Raw genomic sequence first — 19790 nt, 5'->3', positions numbered from 1 at the left:
GCCTCATGGCTATTTTAGAAAAGACTAAAGTGACTTTATAGCTTAGATCTAATCATGCTTCCTCAGCAAGCAACATCAGATAGGCCCCCACACCTTATCAGTGTAGGCAGGCAGAGGAATCATTTCAAGCATCTACAGCCAGGAGGGAGGAAAAGGAGTAATTCATGGCTGTAATAGCAGAGGTTCAACAATTAGAGAAAACGTCTAAGAAAAAAAGTAACAAAAATACGCCTTGGAGGCTTTTGTGTGAGGGAAAAAAAGACGGAAGAGGAAATGAAGAAACAACCAAAGACTCTTCTAAAATTTCAAGAGCAGATGAGAACGATAAGCCCATGTAGCACTGTTTGATTCCTCGGATTGTCAAACGGCTTTTGATTTCCTGCTAAGTTATATAAATGGTGCTCATAGGGAGAACATCAAAATTCAATAACTCCCTTTGAGATGAATGTTATTAGATTTTCATTTGAGTGGAAGTTCCTTTCATCTCGCAACAAAAGCAATACGGATGAAAAAAAAGGCTTTTTTTAGTGATTGCATTAATATCACATCAATTATCATAAATTTAAACCTCTATGACATCGACTGGGCGGCTCCCAGTGTTGCTATGGTATTATCTTTCAGCACCTGGTATTTTATCATGGAGTTAAGGACAAATTATGTTAATAATTAATGTTTTTGATAGATTAAAAGGTGCCATTGTAGTCAAATTTACATGTTATAGGTCTTTTAGAAAAGCTGCCTCCACAACTGAAATTGTAAAGCATGTGGTCTCACAGGTTTTATTCTACTTGACCAGTAGCAATGAAGATTGTGGTAATGGAGCTCTGCCTACTGGGAATTATTTCATATAGAACTGAGGAAACATAATGCCAACACAATTACGTCCTGTCCCTATAATCAAGGAAAATTGGTAATTCAATATTTAAAAATTTGCAATGCTAAATGCTAATGCCAAAAATCAGTTGAAACACAGTTGCAGCAGTAATCAGGAGGCATAGAGAAATGCATTGTACCACTAATCAGAGCTGCAGCGGTTGTCCTCTAAGATGACACCACAGACTATGTGCTACTTGTAGAATCTAGTTATGAAAAACAGATGAAGTGCTTCATACCTGGGACACGAGTTATCAATGAAAATCTGAGTTTTGATGACAGCTCAGACTGTGGCAAGGACACTTACATAATGTCAGCCTCTATGGACGGCATCCAAGACAAAATCGTTGCTTGCGTCTCGGCACAAAACTGCAAGATTAGCTTTGCTAAAGAATATAAAAAGCTTGATGAACATTGGCAGCACATTCTTTGGTCAGATGAGAAAAGACATGTTGGGAACATGTGAATGCATGACTGGAAATTGTGTTAGAGGCATCATTCATGCATTCAGAGGTGGCACCACCTAATGTCTGTGGATGAGCCAAAGTACTGGATGGCAAGATGACTCCCAGTTTGCAGACACCTGGCTGATGAGAAATAATCCAGCATGATAGCCATCCAAAGTACACTGCAAAACTCACACGAGTTTCTAAAAAAAAAAAAAGTAAAAACTGTGACCTGGCCAAGAATGTCATTGGCTTGAATCCAATAGAACAACTTTGGGGTATTTTAAAGAGAGAGGCTGAGCAACACAACTCCTAAAGAATATCAGAACATCTCTCTACAACACTGGTATCAATATATACACGACCATTCAGAAGTTTGGGGTCACCCACACAATTCCATGTTTTCCATGAAAACTCACACTTCAATTCATGTGCTAACATAATTGCACAAAGGTTTTCTAATCATCAATGAGCCTTTCAACACCATTAGTTAACACAGTGTAGCATTAGAACACAGGAGTGATGGTTGCTGGAAATGTTCCTCTGTACCTCTATGGAGATATTCCATTAAAAATCAGCCGTTTCCAGCTAGAAGAGTCTTTTATCACATTAACAATGCTTAGGCTGTATTTCTGATTAATTTAATGTTATCATCATTCTAAAAAGTATAAATACTTTTCTTTCAAACATAAGGACATTTCTAAGTGACCCTAAACTTTTGAACGGTAGTGTATGTTGTACTAAATAAAATAAAAGATATGAATCTCAGTAATGAAAGGTGTTGTAACGTGTGTTGCATTGAGTTCCAGCTGTTAGGCCAGTATTTGTGATATGGTAAATTTAAACTCTTGGCTTTTAATGTTGCATAAGAACAAATACCTAACAGTTCAATTTAGAAGTAATGGAATTACTGTAAGGTGATAAAATTTGGATTAATTCAACAATTAAGTGATATGTTATGTTTTATACTCTATATATACATATAATTAGAAAATTATAAGCAGTATACCATCCACTCTATGCAACAACCTACTACTAGTGAATATCACTAAAATGTAAAATTATTGAAAAGTCCATTTATTGCAGTTTTGTTTTTAACCAAAGCCCAAGAATTAACTGCAACAAAAGTGACTTTACCTCTAATCGGTGGCATTATTTTTTTTCATTTTAAATATTTTTACGTTTGTTTTTTAGGACAGATTGGATTGTGAACGTGGATGATTACCAGTCTTGCACAGATCTGGAGAGTTTTCAGCCGTTCTTCACTCACTGTTTATAATATTTTTTTAAATAATTTTAATATTCAACGGGCTTTTTTTTTGTTTTTGGCAACATTTTATAATGCAGGGGGAGCAATGGCTTTTTTTCTGAGACACTGTCCATAGAGGTTGACTTGGCCATGTTGACTGATGCTCATGTACCCATTCCCATCTTTCTGAAGTCTCAAAATCAGGCTTTTTACTTGTTTGGGCAGTTTGATAGAATGTGGAACCATGTGATATTAGACACAGCACAGGCCAAAATTAAGAGAGCAGCGGTGTTCCTTCATAACCTTGTTAATGCAATTAGCCTTAAAGGTCCATTGTGTGGGATGTAGGGGAATCTAGTGGCAGAAAGCGAATGTAATATTCATACCGGTAATTGCGTTTCCAATAGTGTATTAGTGAATGAGCCTATTATATCTACAAGGAGTGGGTTCTCTCTCACAGAGGCTACCAAGTTGCAACACCATGTGTTAACAGAACAGACAAAAGAAAAAAAATTCTTTTTGCTTTGGAGGGTTTTGAACTAAGTGAAATGACCCAGAAGTATTTAAGTGGCCATCATGAGAAAAGCTGGTTGAAATCTTTAAATATTAAGAAAGGTGTTTCAGTTCTTCCTTCATTATGTCCTTTGGCATAAATACATTTGGAACAGGGTTGATCCTTTACAAAATGAAATTAGGTAACACCGTCCCAGAGTTCCTTCTTGCAGAAACATTCAAAGGAACACATACCGTCCGTGGCAGACCCATGACAACAACATTTACTGTCACATGATTACTTAATTACATCTTTCTTTGTTACACTGAGGTTGTACTCTGATGCCTGTACTTTCAATATCCATCCAGCCTGTTCGTTTTTAATGACATGCAAAGTCAATACACTAAACTTAAACTTACAAAATACCCTTTTTCACAGCAGCACTTTTGTTTAGACTTTGTACCTAAGTAGAACAGAACTTCCATTAACTCGTGTGTTTATCTGTTTCGTGTCAAAATGACTGTTGTGAAGAAGGTCTGTAACTTAAATATTTTCGTTTTTGTTTAAAATTTTAGTGATACTGTGCATTTAGTATTGGTGTATACTGTATTAGTTGATAAATATATATTTTATTTGCACTAATGTAAGACTAAGGTTTACAAAGCTTTAAATAATGAAAGAAGTAAATACTATAGAGGGTAAACTGCTCTAAAATATGCTGTTCAGCTTAGTAGCAAACCAGTAAAGCTATTTAGATGTGTCAGCACCATACGGTAATTCAATTCAATTCAATTCAATTTTATTTATATAGTGCCAATTACAGTCAAATTGTCTCGAGACGCTTTACAGAACCCATATGCCTGAACCCCCAGAGCAAGCCAAAAGGTGACAGTGGCAAGGAAAACACCCTTTTAACAGGGAAAAAACCTCGAGCAGAACCCGGCTCTAATGTGGGGGGACCCATCTGCCTGCTGGCCGGGCGGGTTGAGAGGGACAGAAAAGATTGAGGGTTAGAGGTAGAGGGATGGAGGTAGAGAGGTAGGGGGAACACAAACAGTAATGCAGGTATTGGCTATGTAGACTGAAGTAGTGAGCACTTTATAGCAAAAATTTAATAATCTGTATTCAGTGAATAAAATAGTTTTGACTTTGATAATAGAAAATGATTTACGTGTCAAATGTGAAGCTGTCTCATTGTGTAAAATACAGCTGAGAGGTGGTGCTGACAATTAAAATTATTTATAACAATGCTAAATTTTGATTTAAAGTGATTTTATGTTTGGCCAAATTCTTCTGGCTGGAAATGACATAAAGATGTGACAAACAATCGCAATACATTGTGTTGAGATGTCAGTGAAAAAGTTAAACTATTTCTCTGGGGCTTCATTGCGAAAATGCTATGTCCAAAAATTTTCATTGAAATCGTTGCCATTTTTTGAGAACAGCCATTCTTTTATGCCATTTCTTGTGGTTCATTCTAATACACTATTCAGCAGCTGCTACAGGACTTCTAGTCAAATGCAGGTCATGGCTGAAACCAAAGAGCTTCGTGAGCTTCCTATTATAGTCCACCACTGAGAGAGAGCTGTGTTTTGTGGCTGCTTGCAGATGGGGAAAGGCTATAAAGCCATATCCAAGTGTTTTCAAGTTCAAGTGGCCACAGTGCAAAGGATCATCAAAATGCACAAGGAGTTCCACACTTGAGATTAACCCAAATCTCAGGGGTTGTTGTAGGAAATAAATGGTCACCCTTGCACTGGCAAGAATGGTGTTGCAAGCAGAATCCAAGAAGAATCATTACCAAGACAATCCTGATGAATCTGAGCAATTCTGATGTCAACATTTCAAGGCAAGCGCTGAACAAGGCCGGTCTTAAAGTCCACTTCTGTGACTCAGTCACACTATAGTTCACCTGGACAAAAAAGAAAGCTTTTGTTCATCAGTTCTCTGTTCAAATGTACACTACTGTTCGAAGGTTTGGGGTCACCCGGACAATTTGTCCATTCCATGAAAACTCACACTTTTATTCATGTACTAACTCAGATTGGTTTTTAATAAGTTCTCTCACTAACTTTCAAAACTGTATTCATCAACAACAGAAAATAGCAAGCAATTAACATTTATCCATGCCAGTTACATTTTAATCTTTGTAAGACAGCAGCTACACCAGCTAAGCTACATTAGCTAGCACGGCATGTAAAGTTATTAACAACACTCAAACCTTTAAATCCTTGACAAAACTTCGACCAGTTACTCCTTGTAACTCTTTCTAAAATATAGTTTGTTCAGAAGAGCCCTGGCATTGATTGCTGAGAAAGAGTATGAATGATTTGGCATTAGACGTTTTCATTATTTTTCATTTTAAAAAATGTTTTTTTAAAGAGCTCAAAAGTATCTCGATCATAATGTTTCACTGTCTTTTGTCACTCATGTATGTCATCTTTAACCTGGATAAAACTATTGGTCAAACATAAATTAACTTTGAATCAACAATTATCAAAACCTTCCGTGGGCATGAATAATTTGTACCTGACTATGAGACATAAAATGCAGATAAGGATGAAAGTTGGAGTCAAGATACAATAGCTTTTCTTAGAAGTTTAGAAGTAAATGAAAAACATTTCACTGGCTGATGTTAAAAATCAGACTTTTGAGGAACACGTTGGATATGAAACACTGAAGTAGTTTTATTAGAGAAACATGTCCATCTATGCATCTGAGGGTTCAAAGGAAAAACGATCCAACAATTCAATCAGGAAGTATTTTAATAAGAGACAGATTTGTGTTTGCCAATGTACCCGCACTGTGTTACCTCAATGTCTGTTATTAAATTTCAACTTTCTTTATTGACGCTGCAGAGGCTGCAAAGATTGTTGCGTCAGGAATCGGAGGTGTCTAATAAGGCGCTGAGAACGATTTGCCACTTTGAAATGCTAAACGGGACGGAGGTACAAATTAGCCTGGAAATACCTGGCGCATGTAATTAAAGGCCCCAATGAATTCCAATAATCAAATAGGCCATCTTCTGAGAAAACTATTACAGGAGGATTATTAGTGTAGCAGGTTTCATTAATCACTCACTGACAGACACGCTCTCTGGCAGCCTGTCACACACACACACACACACACGCACACGCACACACACATGCTTTACATATATACCATGTATACACACGAGGCCACACTCAAGATGCTCATGTATAATTACAGTCATCCACAGCCCCAAACATGCATGTATGCATGTAGACAGGCTGCTGCATCCACACACACACAAGCAGAGACAGTCAGTCAGACCTATTGATGTCAACCTTTTGCTCTCAGTTATCATCTGCGCACAGGCAGGCTTCATATTGAATCAGAGGGACAGGGTTAAATAAAACTGGAAGGCTTTCACTTTCAATCTCATCCAGCCTCCAACTTACATGCCTCGACCCAGAGACTCGGGAGATAGAGAGCCTGTGGATGTCAACGTGCAGCGACAACATATATGGGCATTTCTTCTTTGCTGTGTCTGTGTGTGTGGAGCTTGGAGGACTGTGAACTGGCATGGTTGTCTCCCATAGTGTCCACGCAGCTTGAATTAAAGCTATAACTGTACGTTGCAATGGGGAAAGTGAGAGAAAAGCTGATAATGTGATGCCCACTGATGCTTGTTCTTTCCAGCAGTGAAGTATTTACTTACATCAGATTCAACCACACATGGACTCGCACGCAATTTGTTAGCTGTCAGCCCTCTGCAGCACTGAAGGACCCTGCTAAAATTAATCAGTGACATTAAAAAACAGACCAAAATGCGTCACGCTTTGATGCAACCCAATGTGTTTATTGATTAATAAACGGTCAAAGGATTCCATTTCCCAGATATACTGTCGGTGCCTGCCGCCGCTCTTTGGTGCCTAAGAGGCTTTTTCCCTCAGGACAAATGTGTTTCAGCTGAGCTGATCCAATCCCTTCTCCATTGTTTTTATGTACTTCTGTTTAGCGCTCCCCGAGCTCCACTGACTACCTGTCTGTTTAGAAGCCTATAAACATAAATCAGACTTGTTAGAGACTTTTTCATAAATTCCTCTCTACAGAAAAAAAGTCGTTCCAACAGATGGATCAAACACCATCACAGCTTTTTTTTCTTCTCCTCTTCTGAAATGAATTTCTGTCCTGGCAGTGTTCAGAACATTATTGCTATCATTAAAGCCCTGATGAAAATCTGTGGTAGTAAGCCAAGAGCCAGCAGCAGCCTATTGTTTTATGTCCATACAGTAGATTTAAATTACTGGATCAGATCAGGACCATAACTTTTTTCACTGGTACATATTGACATTCTGGTGAGACTCTGGTCCAGAAAGGCAATGATTTATGGTTCATACAACCAAGTGCAGCCGGCCCTTACTCCATCCTCTATTTTCTGGTTATAGACAAATAACAAACAGTAAACACAGCTGTTCTGTCATGCATTGAAAATCTCCATATGCAATGCTAATTCCTGCTTCATGAACTGTAAAGGCCACTCACAGAGACAGGACTCTGACCCTAATCTTTCTTCATTGCCAAAAGCATTCATCAATATTTCCATCTCACTTCCAACTTTGATTTGAGCCTAAAATTGTATTTGTTCGTCATCATAACTCTCCATTTTTCCCTCACTTGTCTTTTAGCTTGAAGGTCTGACCTCTGTAGTCGGCCAGTAGAGAATCTGTCACCTCTGGCGCTCCCATTTGTCCCCTCACTACACTTCAGTAGGAAAGATAATTACGCTTCAAATGAAGCTCTGTTCATTGTGTTGACTAATGCTTAGAGCTCCCTCTCTCTCTCACAGCACAATAGGGAGAGTCAATGGATCCACGCTCACCTCTTATTTACAAGATTCATGTTTGTCTAATGCAAAATCAATAGCTCAGCACCAGGGAGAAGTTAGGGCTCCACTAACAATCGCTGAGAGCTACTTAACGGCACATCTGCCAGCGCTTTAGTGGGCCATAAAGGAAAGGTCTGCTGTCCACACATAGCAGAGGGGCTGCTGCATTTACCTCCCACATCCAACAATCCCTCAAAGTACAAAGTTAAAGTATTTTTTAGCCACTTGGGGGCGGCAGAAAAAGCTGTGAACACAAGGCTTACATGGTATCCCACTTTGAGTTGAGTTTAAAGACTCCCTACTGTGAAAATCAAGTTATTCTACCTTGGCAACGTGTCCATATCGTGTTTGAAATGTGCTATAAGTCATATGTTAAGCAAAATAAGCAGTCAACAGCATGAGGGAGCATTTCCACCTCAAAGTTACAGTGTACAGATGACAGTATCAATAACTTCCAGGGTTTCATATGTAACAAACCAAAAGAACCAATCCTGTCAGTTCATAGGGGGGAGCTTTCTGTATCATTATTCTTCTTTAGAGGCAGTTTCTGGCTTTGGCATGTGAGGCTGAATTACTCCAATACTGTCACTAACATTGTGTCATTGTGTAGTGCAGAGTGGTTGTACAGTGTTTGGGCAGAATCGTGGTTGAGCTGGTGTGCTGAAGCTGCAGTGAATGGGGAGTAGATCCACACACATTAAACATGGTGTTGTTTTATGGCATTAGATTAACACATGACATGGTTAGGGTTAAGGTCAGGGGGACAGGGTCATTGGTTTCTCTTTTACGGTGTGCAATAAAAATGTGTTGTGATAACACACAAAGTTATTTACTGTGTTTTCACACACCTTTTCATGATACCAGGCTAGCACATTTAAGAGGAAGCAACAATGCAGAGTGAAGCCAATTCCACATACGGCCAAGCTCTGAAATCCATTCTTTTCTATTGCTAGTGTTGCACAACAATGGCATATACAGGTCAGTGAGACTGCACAAACTTTGACCTCAACGCTCTTACAAAGGAACGCATGGACAGTAGAAACGAGGCCTGGCAAGGACGGCAAAGTGGAAGAAAAGCCAGTTCTGTGTGTCTGAATTCCCCAAATTATTACACAACTTTATGATTGTATTGAGACTCAGGGAGAAATGTTTTCATATTAGCAAAGCTACTGCTAATGCTTGCTACTTAGCACGGGACAAATACATCTTAGCTGCTGAAGTGTTTGCATCAAACTGAAAGCTTCTCGTTTGAAGGGATGGTGATGATGCCCTGCTGGAGGTTTTGAAAACTTCACCTATTTTTCTTGCTGTTCCGCGACTCCCCATGAGCTGCAAGATGAACCCTGCAGCAAGCACAGCGCATACCACGTCCTTTGTGAAAGCCTCTTTACATTGAAGTCATTTTAAGGCAGGAGAGGATTTTTTTTCATGTAAAAAATTCTACATATGTAACTTTGATAGGGTTTGAATTAATAACTGGAGAGGAACTTTAGGTTGTTCTTGTTGCTGGTTTACACATCCATCAACTACAGAACAATGACAGCATTTATTTGGAGTCTTTTTTTTTGTCTAGTTGTCAACACGTGGCTGCTTTAGGTGTCATCTTGGCTGGTAACATTATAAAAACATTATTTTTAGCCAGCCCTTTTTATGATTGGTCCAGTTATTGGTAATTAGTGAATGTTTCTGCCACTTAGAGGCAGAACAACACAACAAATTGAAAATCACAGGGATTTCATGTTATTATTATTACTATTATTGCAATAAAAAATATGGTAAAAATGTCTGTATACACAAAGCCACACAGAGGTGTAATATATGTAAGTTCACTCTGCTTTTAGTTCCACATGAACTGTATGAGAGAGATGAGACTGAATTCACAACAATAATAAACATTAAAGATATCTTAAAAATGTAGCATTATTTTTATGTAAAATATTAAATACAGGGGCGTTCATTGCAAATTGGACTTTAGTTTCTGTTTTATTCTGTACTTCTGTACCTCTATGTGCTGTAGTAAATGGTGCCTCTTCTATAAATCTGAAGGAGAGAAGATGAATTTCAGAAAACAGAAGGCTAAACATATTTTTGCTTTTGATTTCTTTGTACCCTTTCCTTTTTCTTGTCTGAAATACTACCTCTTCAGTCCTCTAAAAACTCTTACTGGTTGGTTGTAAACAGTTTTACAAGGGACCGTTACTCTTTGGCTGAGCTGCTCACAACTCATACACTGTAAAAAAGTAGAAGTTGAGGAAACTTCTAAATAAAAGGCAACCAGCTGCAAAACCTTCTCTGAGTTTAGTCAACTAAAGGGCTCATTGGTGCTTGTTGTGATGGCTGGGTTTAATGACTTAAATTGTTCGTTTGATCAAAGTTCTGTGAAGTTTATCACATTAAATGTAGTAGGTCTGTAAGCTGGTGATTTTTTTCCAAGTTGGATTGTCCAATGGATCAGCTAAACTTCTAATCAGTCCACGTAAAAGTTCACAGCTAAATGATCATTATTTGAGTTTCAGAATGAAAAAGGCTTACTTTGTTTCCACAACTGAAATTTCTACCAGAAAGGCTGATAGTTTATATTTAATAAAGCCCCCAACCTATTTAAATCTTTCTTTTTCTTTTTTTAATCATCTTTTATATAACGTGCATATGGCATTGTTGTTTTTTTCAATGATAGAGGGCATCAAGAGCGAAATAAACGGTCAACACCATGGCTGAGGCCAGAAAATGCAGTGTAATGATGACAATCTAAAATATGAAACATGACTAACATGTATAAATAGGTCTAAATATATAACTATGATACACTGAATTGAATTTTTAGGTATTAAATCAACAATTGGAGACGGACTTTAAAGGCATAATATGTATCTTTTTAGCATTAAAATGTCTAAAAATGACTAGACCAGAAACATGTAATTTATTTTTACTTGTGTCTAACATTATCCCAAATGTAACAAGCAACATTCAAAGAGAAACGTGTCGTTTTATTTAGTATTACAATGCTTTTCATTTGGTTGCCAGTCAATGGCATCCTGTACTATTGTTTTTTTACTATTCTACTGTTTGTACTGCTCACTCTTCATGAATCATAATTATGTTAGTGTGACTGTTTGACCATGAATGACAGTGCTGTCTTCCCCACTACTGAATTTACCACACCCACACAATGTTAGCTACAGTGGCTGTACATCTTATTATGTATGCTAACATTATTTATTGTTACTCCACCAAGGGATGAGGCGGAGTTATGTGACGATCAGCATTTGTTTGTCTGTCTGTTAGCGACATTACTCAAAAACGGACTAACAGATTTGGATGAAATTTTCAGGGAAGGTCAGAAATGACACGAGGACCAACGGATTAGATTTTGGCAGTGATGCAGCTTATAGTCTGGATCTATTGATTTGTTAAAGATTTCTGTATCATTGCATGATAGCGACACAGCATCACTGTAACTATGACAACAAGTGAACACTACGTCAGCTGCCTGCTGACAATCACATGATTGTGATCCTACTACAAATCCACCGCTGTGAACTTATCGGGACTTATCCGTTGAAAATCATACAACCACTGAACAGCCTTGGCGGAGTACTGCACTCTCTGAATGCTTTCTTGTTATCATTATTAAAATGATAAAGACAGAATGTGGATATGTGTGATTAAATGTAAGGTGAATAAAACTTTAATATATTATTTAATCTGTGAGTCACATCAGATGGATTTTCATCATGAAAAGTGGTGAAGACACCAACTCCCATGATGCCACACTACTTCACAACATCACCAAGCTATGTCTTTTGTTACTGTTTCGGTATAGACACTCCTAGTGGTACAAATAATGCTTTATGCAATCAAACAACTTATCCTAATTTAGTTTTGGTTTATACAAGGCCAGTCAAAATTTTGGACACACCTTCTCATTCAATGCTTTTTATTTGCTTGTATTATTTTCTACATTGTAGATTAATACTGAAGATTATCACTTTTTTTCTTTACGACATAATCCCATATGTATTCTTTTATAGCTTTGATGTCTTCAGTGTTAATCTACAATGTTTAAATTAACTGAATAAAAACCACTGGATGAAAAGATGTGTCCAAACTTTTGACTGATAGTGTACATTGCAGACATAGATTCTGGGCCATGCTGGATTACACAAGGCTACAAGACAAGAAAGTGGCACAACGTTGTACTCACTAGTAGTATTTCAGCAAAATGTATCAAACAAAGCTTTATAAATGAAGAAATGCTTGCAGTTTTAAGCATTGTATAACTCTGATAAATAGCCGTGTGCCGCAGTGACAGTTTAAAAGGCTAACTGACTAACTATGATACTTAAATTATGTCTCTTCATCATGCAAAACTCTCCTTTGACATAGCGGTGTAATATCCTCTGGACCTGTAGAGACACCTCCACCTTATTTCCTGGTTCCTTGCACTTTGAATAGATCAGCACTTAGAAATCTGCCTCAGCGGCTCTGCTCGGGGGCGTGTATCATTTGGCCCCAAAATTCACTTTTCCCCACCAGTAAGCACTATCTGCCTCACACCCCCATGAACCCCGACAAAGACCTTGCCATCTGTCAGTGTCGTTCGCCGCAAAGTGGCTGCGATTAATTGAAAAACAATTGCGGGGCCAAGTGGGAGGGTCAAAGCAATATGCATCATGGCCTCGCAGGGTCACCCCCTCATTTCCTCATTGTCGAAACGCCTTCTCCTGACATTAGCCGCAGAGATGTCAGAATGCATTGTGCCTGTTTGGTTCAACATGCTCCCCTGGTCTGGCAGTGGGTATTATCAGGCGGACAGATCCAGGAGACTCTATCTGTCTCTGTCCATGTCAGTGCAACACAGTGCTAATCAATGCTGAGGGGGATAACGTGGAGCTGATCCCAGAGGACAGGAGGCTTCTTCTGTGACAAAACTCTGCATGAGTTATGACCACCCAGAAGAACTGCTGAGAGTGATGGACACTGAAGCTCAGCAGGGGGGATAAAACATACATGGGAGGTCAGCAGTGAATGTGAGAGCACAGCATGACATGATACCTCTGTGCTGTCACCGTCCACAATGTTATTTTTAATCCTGGATCAGTTTCAAGCACCTCTTTCTCCAAGTTTCAACTATCCTGCTTCTTGAATGAATTTTTCCCGCATGTGATGGGTTTTCCTCTTCAGTGCAGCCTCAGCAGATCGAATCCTCCCACACATGTTTTCAGGGTTGACTGCACAGCTCCTCGTCCTCAGTAAACAGGTGAAGTGACCCCGTCTATGTGCAGACTTACAGCTCGATGACGCCGTTTTACAGCCATCCAGTCCATTCTGCTGACACCGTGCAGCGAGTCGTTGCATCAAAGCAACGGAGCGTCTCCGTCACTGCCTCGACAGCGTTGGTCATCTTTATGCCACCCACCAGACTTTAGCATCCCTCTTGTACTGATAGATGGCTGATGCTGTCGGACCAAGGTGAAGTCTCTAACTTTAGGATATAACACTGACTTGGCACAAACAAAATGTGTTCGTTTAAAAAATTTACTGCTTTAAAGCTGCTCCGCTCAGTATTTTCATTTGGATCTATTATGGACTTCATAATGGAAAAGGAGGTTAAGCATAAACAGTGAGTTATCATCCTGACTGTGCAGTTAACCTCAACTCTGAGTAGCAGAAGGTTTATGGTTTTGGTTCAGTCATACCACTGTCTTTAACTATGTTTGTTGCTTGCAGCAGCAGGCAGTTGGTTTTTGTGAAAAAGCTCCGATTAAAAGCAACAAAGTTATCCTGTAGCTTGAGAACATAGATTGGCATTTAGCGGCTAATAAGGTGGATATTGTCTTGAGAATGATACATGTATTTTTTGTATAACGGTCTTGTCGAACTTACCATCTTTGTCAAGTGCAGGCTGGGCTAGCAACAAGAACTGGTTAGTTATTTGGACACATTACATCCAAATGTCTAATGCTCTGACAAAATTGCATATATAGTTGTATGTAGCTTCATAGTGACTACACCACATGTATGAAGTAGAGTTGTTGCAAAACAAGACGTTAGCTTTAATTTTGGGATACGTTGTGTCCTCAGTTGTTGGACCCCAAACAGTCCAGTGAAACTTCAACTTTTTCACTGAGTTTGTGCACTGTAGATAAGTTAACATCTACAAACTACAGCAGACTCTGTAAAGGATAAGGTTTTTAAGAAACCATCATCTGGTTCTGGCAAATAAATGCCAAGAGAGTCATCAAGACAACATAGACGAAACCCTGTTTGATACGAAGTAGTCATTTCCTTTTGACATTCAGTTTAATTTACAAAAATACTGACACTTTACAAGTCATTTCTGGCAGTACACAGTTCCCATAAAATATAGAATAATCACATAGAACAATAAAAGACTGATCTAGTTCTACATTTGCAGCACAAATATCTGCAGTGCACAAACACTACTTGCTCCCTAATTTATACTAAAACAGCTACGGACACCAACAGCATAGATATTGTTATTATATTGCTTTTCTAGTCTTCATTTGTAAGACTCATTTAAATACATGCACATGCTCTTGTAGTATAGATGCGCATGGACACAAATTTCAACCTCCACTCTTGTGTGTGTGGAGTGACAAAATGTACATCACGTGGACCATTGTGACCTTTTTAAAGTATAACACTGGCCTTAGACACGCTCAAACCCTTAGTGTAGCCAATTTTATTTATTATAGTTAAAGTGTCGTGTTTCAGCAGCTGCTCCACAAGCAGCCTGCGTTTGTTATGTGTTCAGTGTTGCCACGGCGAAAGAAATATGGTCACATAACTCCCTTTGATTCCAAAATCAGGAAAGAAAAGTCACCATTATGCATCACATCTTGGCTACCTTCTGTTTTCTCGGGGTTTACTTTCCATAGCCTAACACAAATCAGTATCTATCGCAGCCCTTGCTATTAGAGCTTGAAACCTTTATCATTTCAGTACAGTTCAGCTATTACATTACCCATGAAAATTTACCAGATTTATGCAATTGTAATTTGGTTCCATTCATGTCTGCAATATTATTAACATTCTGTTCTAAAGTCATCTGTCCAACATCTTAACTAAAATTGCTGCTGCACCTTAAACCTGTATTCTGTCTAACAGCCAGCAGGGGGCGACTCCTCTGGTTGCAAAAAGAAGTCAGATACTAGAGAACTATCCTACTTCTCACTTGATTCATTACCTCAGTAAACATTTCCCTAATGGGTTTATGGTCTCGGTCTCAAATGCTGGTTAAAGACTTTTTGACCACATCATAATGTTAATTTTGTAAATTATGGTACCATTTAGAGCAAAATAGATGATAAAGCACGGTTTAGGGCAGGATTATCTTGTGGTTGACAAGTCACTACCGTATGACTGTGCACAGTGTTTTCAAGCTCTTTGTTAGATCCATCACTTCTTTGTTACATCTGGTTTCAAAAGACCAAGATGACAACTTCCAAATGCCAAACCCAAGGCTTCAAAATGGTAGTCCACAAACTAATGGGTGATGTCACAGCTGCCATATCCATTTTACATACAGTCTATGGTCTGATCCAGCTTCAGGCCTTTGACATCTGCATAAATTTGTCTTCTTTGTTGGGCTGACATATATAATTTGCAATGATCTAAGGTTTATTGGAAACACTGTTTGTAAAAGGCAGCAAATTCACAGAAATAATGAATAAACACTTTTCCACACAAGGACCATGCTTGTCAAAACATGTAGAGTCAACAAAATTACATAGAGCTGAGCAAGGGCATACTGCAAGGCTGGATGTTATTTATTATATTACAAATGTCAGAGGAATCCCGAACCAGGAGTTTCCATTTTCACTTTAGGTCATAGATCTAAAGACCGCTCTGCCACACTGACTACAACTGAAGTTCAGACATGAATTTATGGTGGTTGGTTGGTGATGTCACTGTGAACCTATCAGACATTGGCACTTCTGAGCTATTTATAAATCCTAGTTTGTGTAAATAACGATTCGGGTTACAAGAGGGTTAGCATTTCGAAATACACTGCCAGTGATATAATGATGAAAATACAGCTTAATGTGACACAGCACAAAATACAGCAGATGTTCAACACCGAACAGCATAATATATTATGACGCTGATGCCACTGTGTTCTTGGAAAATTGAAAAAGGCAGGACAAGAATGTGCAGAAATGTTGCAGCCATCAACCGCAGATTTTTATCACATCCTCCAAATCAATCTTCCATTTCATCTGAAGACTTCAGCATGTCACACTGTTTGAAAACGAGATCATCGGCAGTTATGTAGACGAGATCACAGCAGGTAGATTAGCAAATCAATAACTTATATTCTGGAAATTAAACGTAAATCATATCCATGAAAAACAATATCAGAGTCTCAGCACCACCGCTGCCAAGATTAAATCTCTGCACCTTTAGCAAACGACGAAAAAAAGACAGACAGCTTTTCATGTATAAATAGACCTTTTCTATATCATTTTATATCGTTCTGAGGCATTGACACATTTTGTTCTGGGTAATAAATGATAGCTACAAACCTCCAGGCTTCCAGGGTACAACCAGAAACCAACCAAACTTAACTAAATAAAAAGAAAGTTTAGCTTAACCCCAGTCTTATAAATACAACACAACCATTTGGGTCTCCCATGTCCTATCTTTTTAAAAATATCCTTTGGGATTACATTTAACGACATCTTTAACTTCCCTCATTGCCCGTCATGAAAGGATTTTCTAATGTATTTCTGCTACTGTGTAATTAACATTAAAATTATTCATCTGATACTTGTCAGACTGCCGACAACCAGTGGTTATGTCAGACACTGTTCTAAAAAAGATGGCAGAGGGGCTCAATTAGCTCCGACTGAACAAAACCACTGTCTCCAGCGCTTGATGCGTGGCCTAATACCGCATGATTTGATTATTCTGCACAAGCAAACACATGCAAATTGCATTTCAGTTTGAAGTTGTTAATTTCTAAGCATGCTGATTAAGAGCAAGAATATGTCAGAGATATCCTGCCAGGTATTCATGTGGATTTCAAATCAAAAACACGGAAGAAAAGTTCAAGATCATTTTTCTATCCACAGGGAAGAAAGCTCTAAACTAATCTAAAGGCTAAAACCAGGTCCATGCAACCTGCTGTTTCTGTGCTTTTCCTCTTAAGTAAAACTAAAGGAAGCCAGCTGGGGTTAACCTTGGAGGCCGTTTTACAGAGTGAAGGGAGATAAAACATGGGCCGACCTGGTTGTTCACTCTGCCATCCAAGCCTTTGTTTTTCTCACAGTGTGGATGGCCATCTGTCAACCTTACCCAGAGAGAGGCAATGATTTTTGCTCGCCTGAGTGAACACCCAGGAAAGCAATATTTCACATGTTAGCACTGAAAAAAGACCCGTCTCAGGGGATTTTGCTTACTGGAGTGATGTGGTGGTGTACATCAAGAGTGATAGTACTGCCTCAGTGATGGAGCGGGAGCAGCAGGAGTCTGGTTAACGAGGAGCACCAGGTTTGATGAAACCCTGGGTGTTGCCTGAATCGACTGGTTGGTGCTATGTGGAAAAGGAAACCAGTGGATGTTGGTCCTGTAAAACACCTATGCATTAGCTATTAGACGCTGCTCACTGTACTGGTTTAAGGTATTTTTATATTTGATAGTGTTCACTCAGCCGTCCATCCATCCTGCCCTCCATCCATTCAGGATCATTGGACACTTCAGGTTGATCCCAGCATGCTTTTCTTGTCTGGAGGTGTTTAACAAATGCTCAGATTTTGAAGTGAGACATGATTTCATCTAGCCAACCAGATGAAATGCACATGAATATATTTTTAATCTTGCTAGTGTGACAGCTATGCATATGGATGCCACTTTGGTGTCAGTCCACCACTTTGGTTCCACCATTATGAAACGTATTGACCTAAAATGTGATATACACATTTATGGTGCTCAGAGGACAACTCCTGTTGATTTTCAGGATCCTTTGACTGTTCCTTGTGAAAAACCTTTAGACATTTCAGTGAAATGTCTCAATAACTATTGGACAGCTTGCTGTAAAATTTCAGAATGAATTGCAACCAATACTGTATTCTTGTGGTGTTGATATAACTGGAGAAATGAGTTCCTGACACTGAAAAGTCACATGAAGTCGGACCAACATCTTGGAAAGTGTGAAAACAAATGAGCAGAAAAACTGACAGCTAAACTTTGTGGCTCAACTGCAGTTGTTGAATAGAGGATAGACACTCATCACATAATCTCATATTAGTCAGATGGTGATGACATCGACTGACACTCAAATTAAGTTACAAAGCTTCAATTTATGTACAGACTATGACTCCCTTGAGAATGATGACTGATGTCTTTTCAGTGCACAGTTGTCACTGATTAGTGAATCTGCTGGGTAGATTTTTTAGAGAATATAATATATACATAGAGAGAGACAGATGACAAATTAAAGGAAAATCCAGAATTAGTAAGTGAAGAAGCACATCAAATGGGTCATTCCAGAATTGGAGGACATTTTGGCTTCGAAATGTTTGAAAATAAACTTTCTCTTTTACAGTTTTCTGCTCCATATTCATCAATAATAGGTAATAAACTACCAAAGGCTTGATTGGCTCAGCTTACACATCAATGGTACCATTTTTATTCCATGTTTTATTCATTGTTTGCTAACCCTACTCTAATCACAGTAACAGGGTTGCTAATCCATGCTAATGCTAGCTTTTTCTCAGGAGTAGAAGCTACATATTTAGCTAGCTGTAAAGTAAAGACAAAAGTAAAAAATAATTTGTCTTATCCTGATTATATGCATAACAGGGTTGCATGAGGTAGAGTGAGACATTTAGTCAAGGCTGATAATGTTATGAAAATATGAAAAATAGAAGAGAGGACATAGATTTGCTCTTTTGGAAAACTGTTTGATGGTGTTAATTCCAGCGTATCATGTGATTCACTGTTTTCTTCTTCTTCTAACAGCTAAGAGACATCAATGAAAAAGAATAATACCGACTCCAGATAGATTTGATATTTTAAATATTTTGAAACATTCTTGTCTCCTTTTTTTTTTTTTTTTTTTTTTTTTTTTTAAGATTTGGTCTCAGGACAAGTACATTTACACAGCAATTGCATGTTTTGGTATTTTCTACATGGATTACTTGAAATTTGATGGGTGGGACGTAAAATGTCCTCCAATTCTGGAATGACCCAAATACCTATGTGCACTGTATTTTACAATTAAGCAGTAAACATCCATTCATGCTCTGTAGGCCCAGTCGATTCTGGCTCTGTGTCAAGGTGGCAAAAGGATAAGATCTAACTGACGAGGGTTCATTGTTGGGGCTCAGATGGCAGGAGTTTCAGTCAGTCACGCAGACTGCTGAAATGGGCAGTGTTTCTACTGGAAGAGTGAATAAAGGAACATCTACATTTAGGTCTATGGGGAAGAGATCAGTAAACAAGGTGAGAAACTGGTGGTCAGCAGCCTGTGTGATATGTTAGCAAAAACAAAACAGCAGCTCTTCCTCTAGGGACCAAGAATGTCAGTGCAGGATGTGATCAGGCTGTCAGCGGGATCAATTCATTGGCAGTTACATAGAAAAAGATGTTCTAGTTGAGTTGCAGTGCATGAACCTCTCATCCTACAGATATACTGGTATGTTACTCTGCAAAACTGTCATCAAAACACCAAATGAGTGGATATTTTTTGAAAGAATGATGTTTCACCTCACGGTAGTCTTGGAGAATCAGTGCCAAATTATAACCCAGCACTTTATCTGGCAATCTGCTTCTCAGATGCTTGATTACAAAGATCGACATGGCTGCGCTCACTAATGTCACCTTCCATTTGTATGTATTAACATAGTTTAC

This window comes from Amphiprion ocellaris, chromosome 22, assembly GCF_022539595.1.
Source record: "Amphiprion ocellaris isolate individual 3 ecotype Okinawa chromosome 22, ASM2253959v1, whole genome shotgun sequence".
NCBI lineage: Eukaryota > Metazoa > Chordata > Actinopteri > Pomacentridae > Amphiprion > Amphiprion ocellaris.
The sequence above is the reverse complement of the archived record's forward strand: the minus strand, read 5'-3'. Positions refer to the sequence as shown.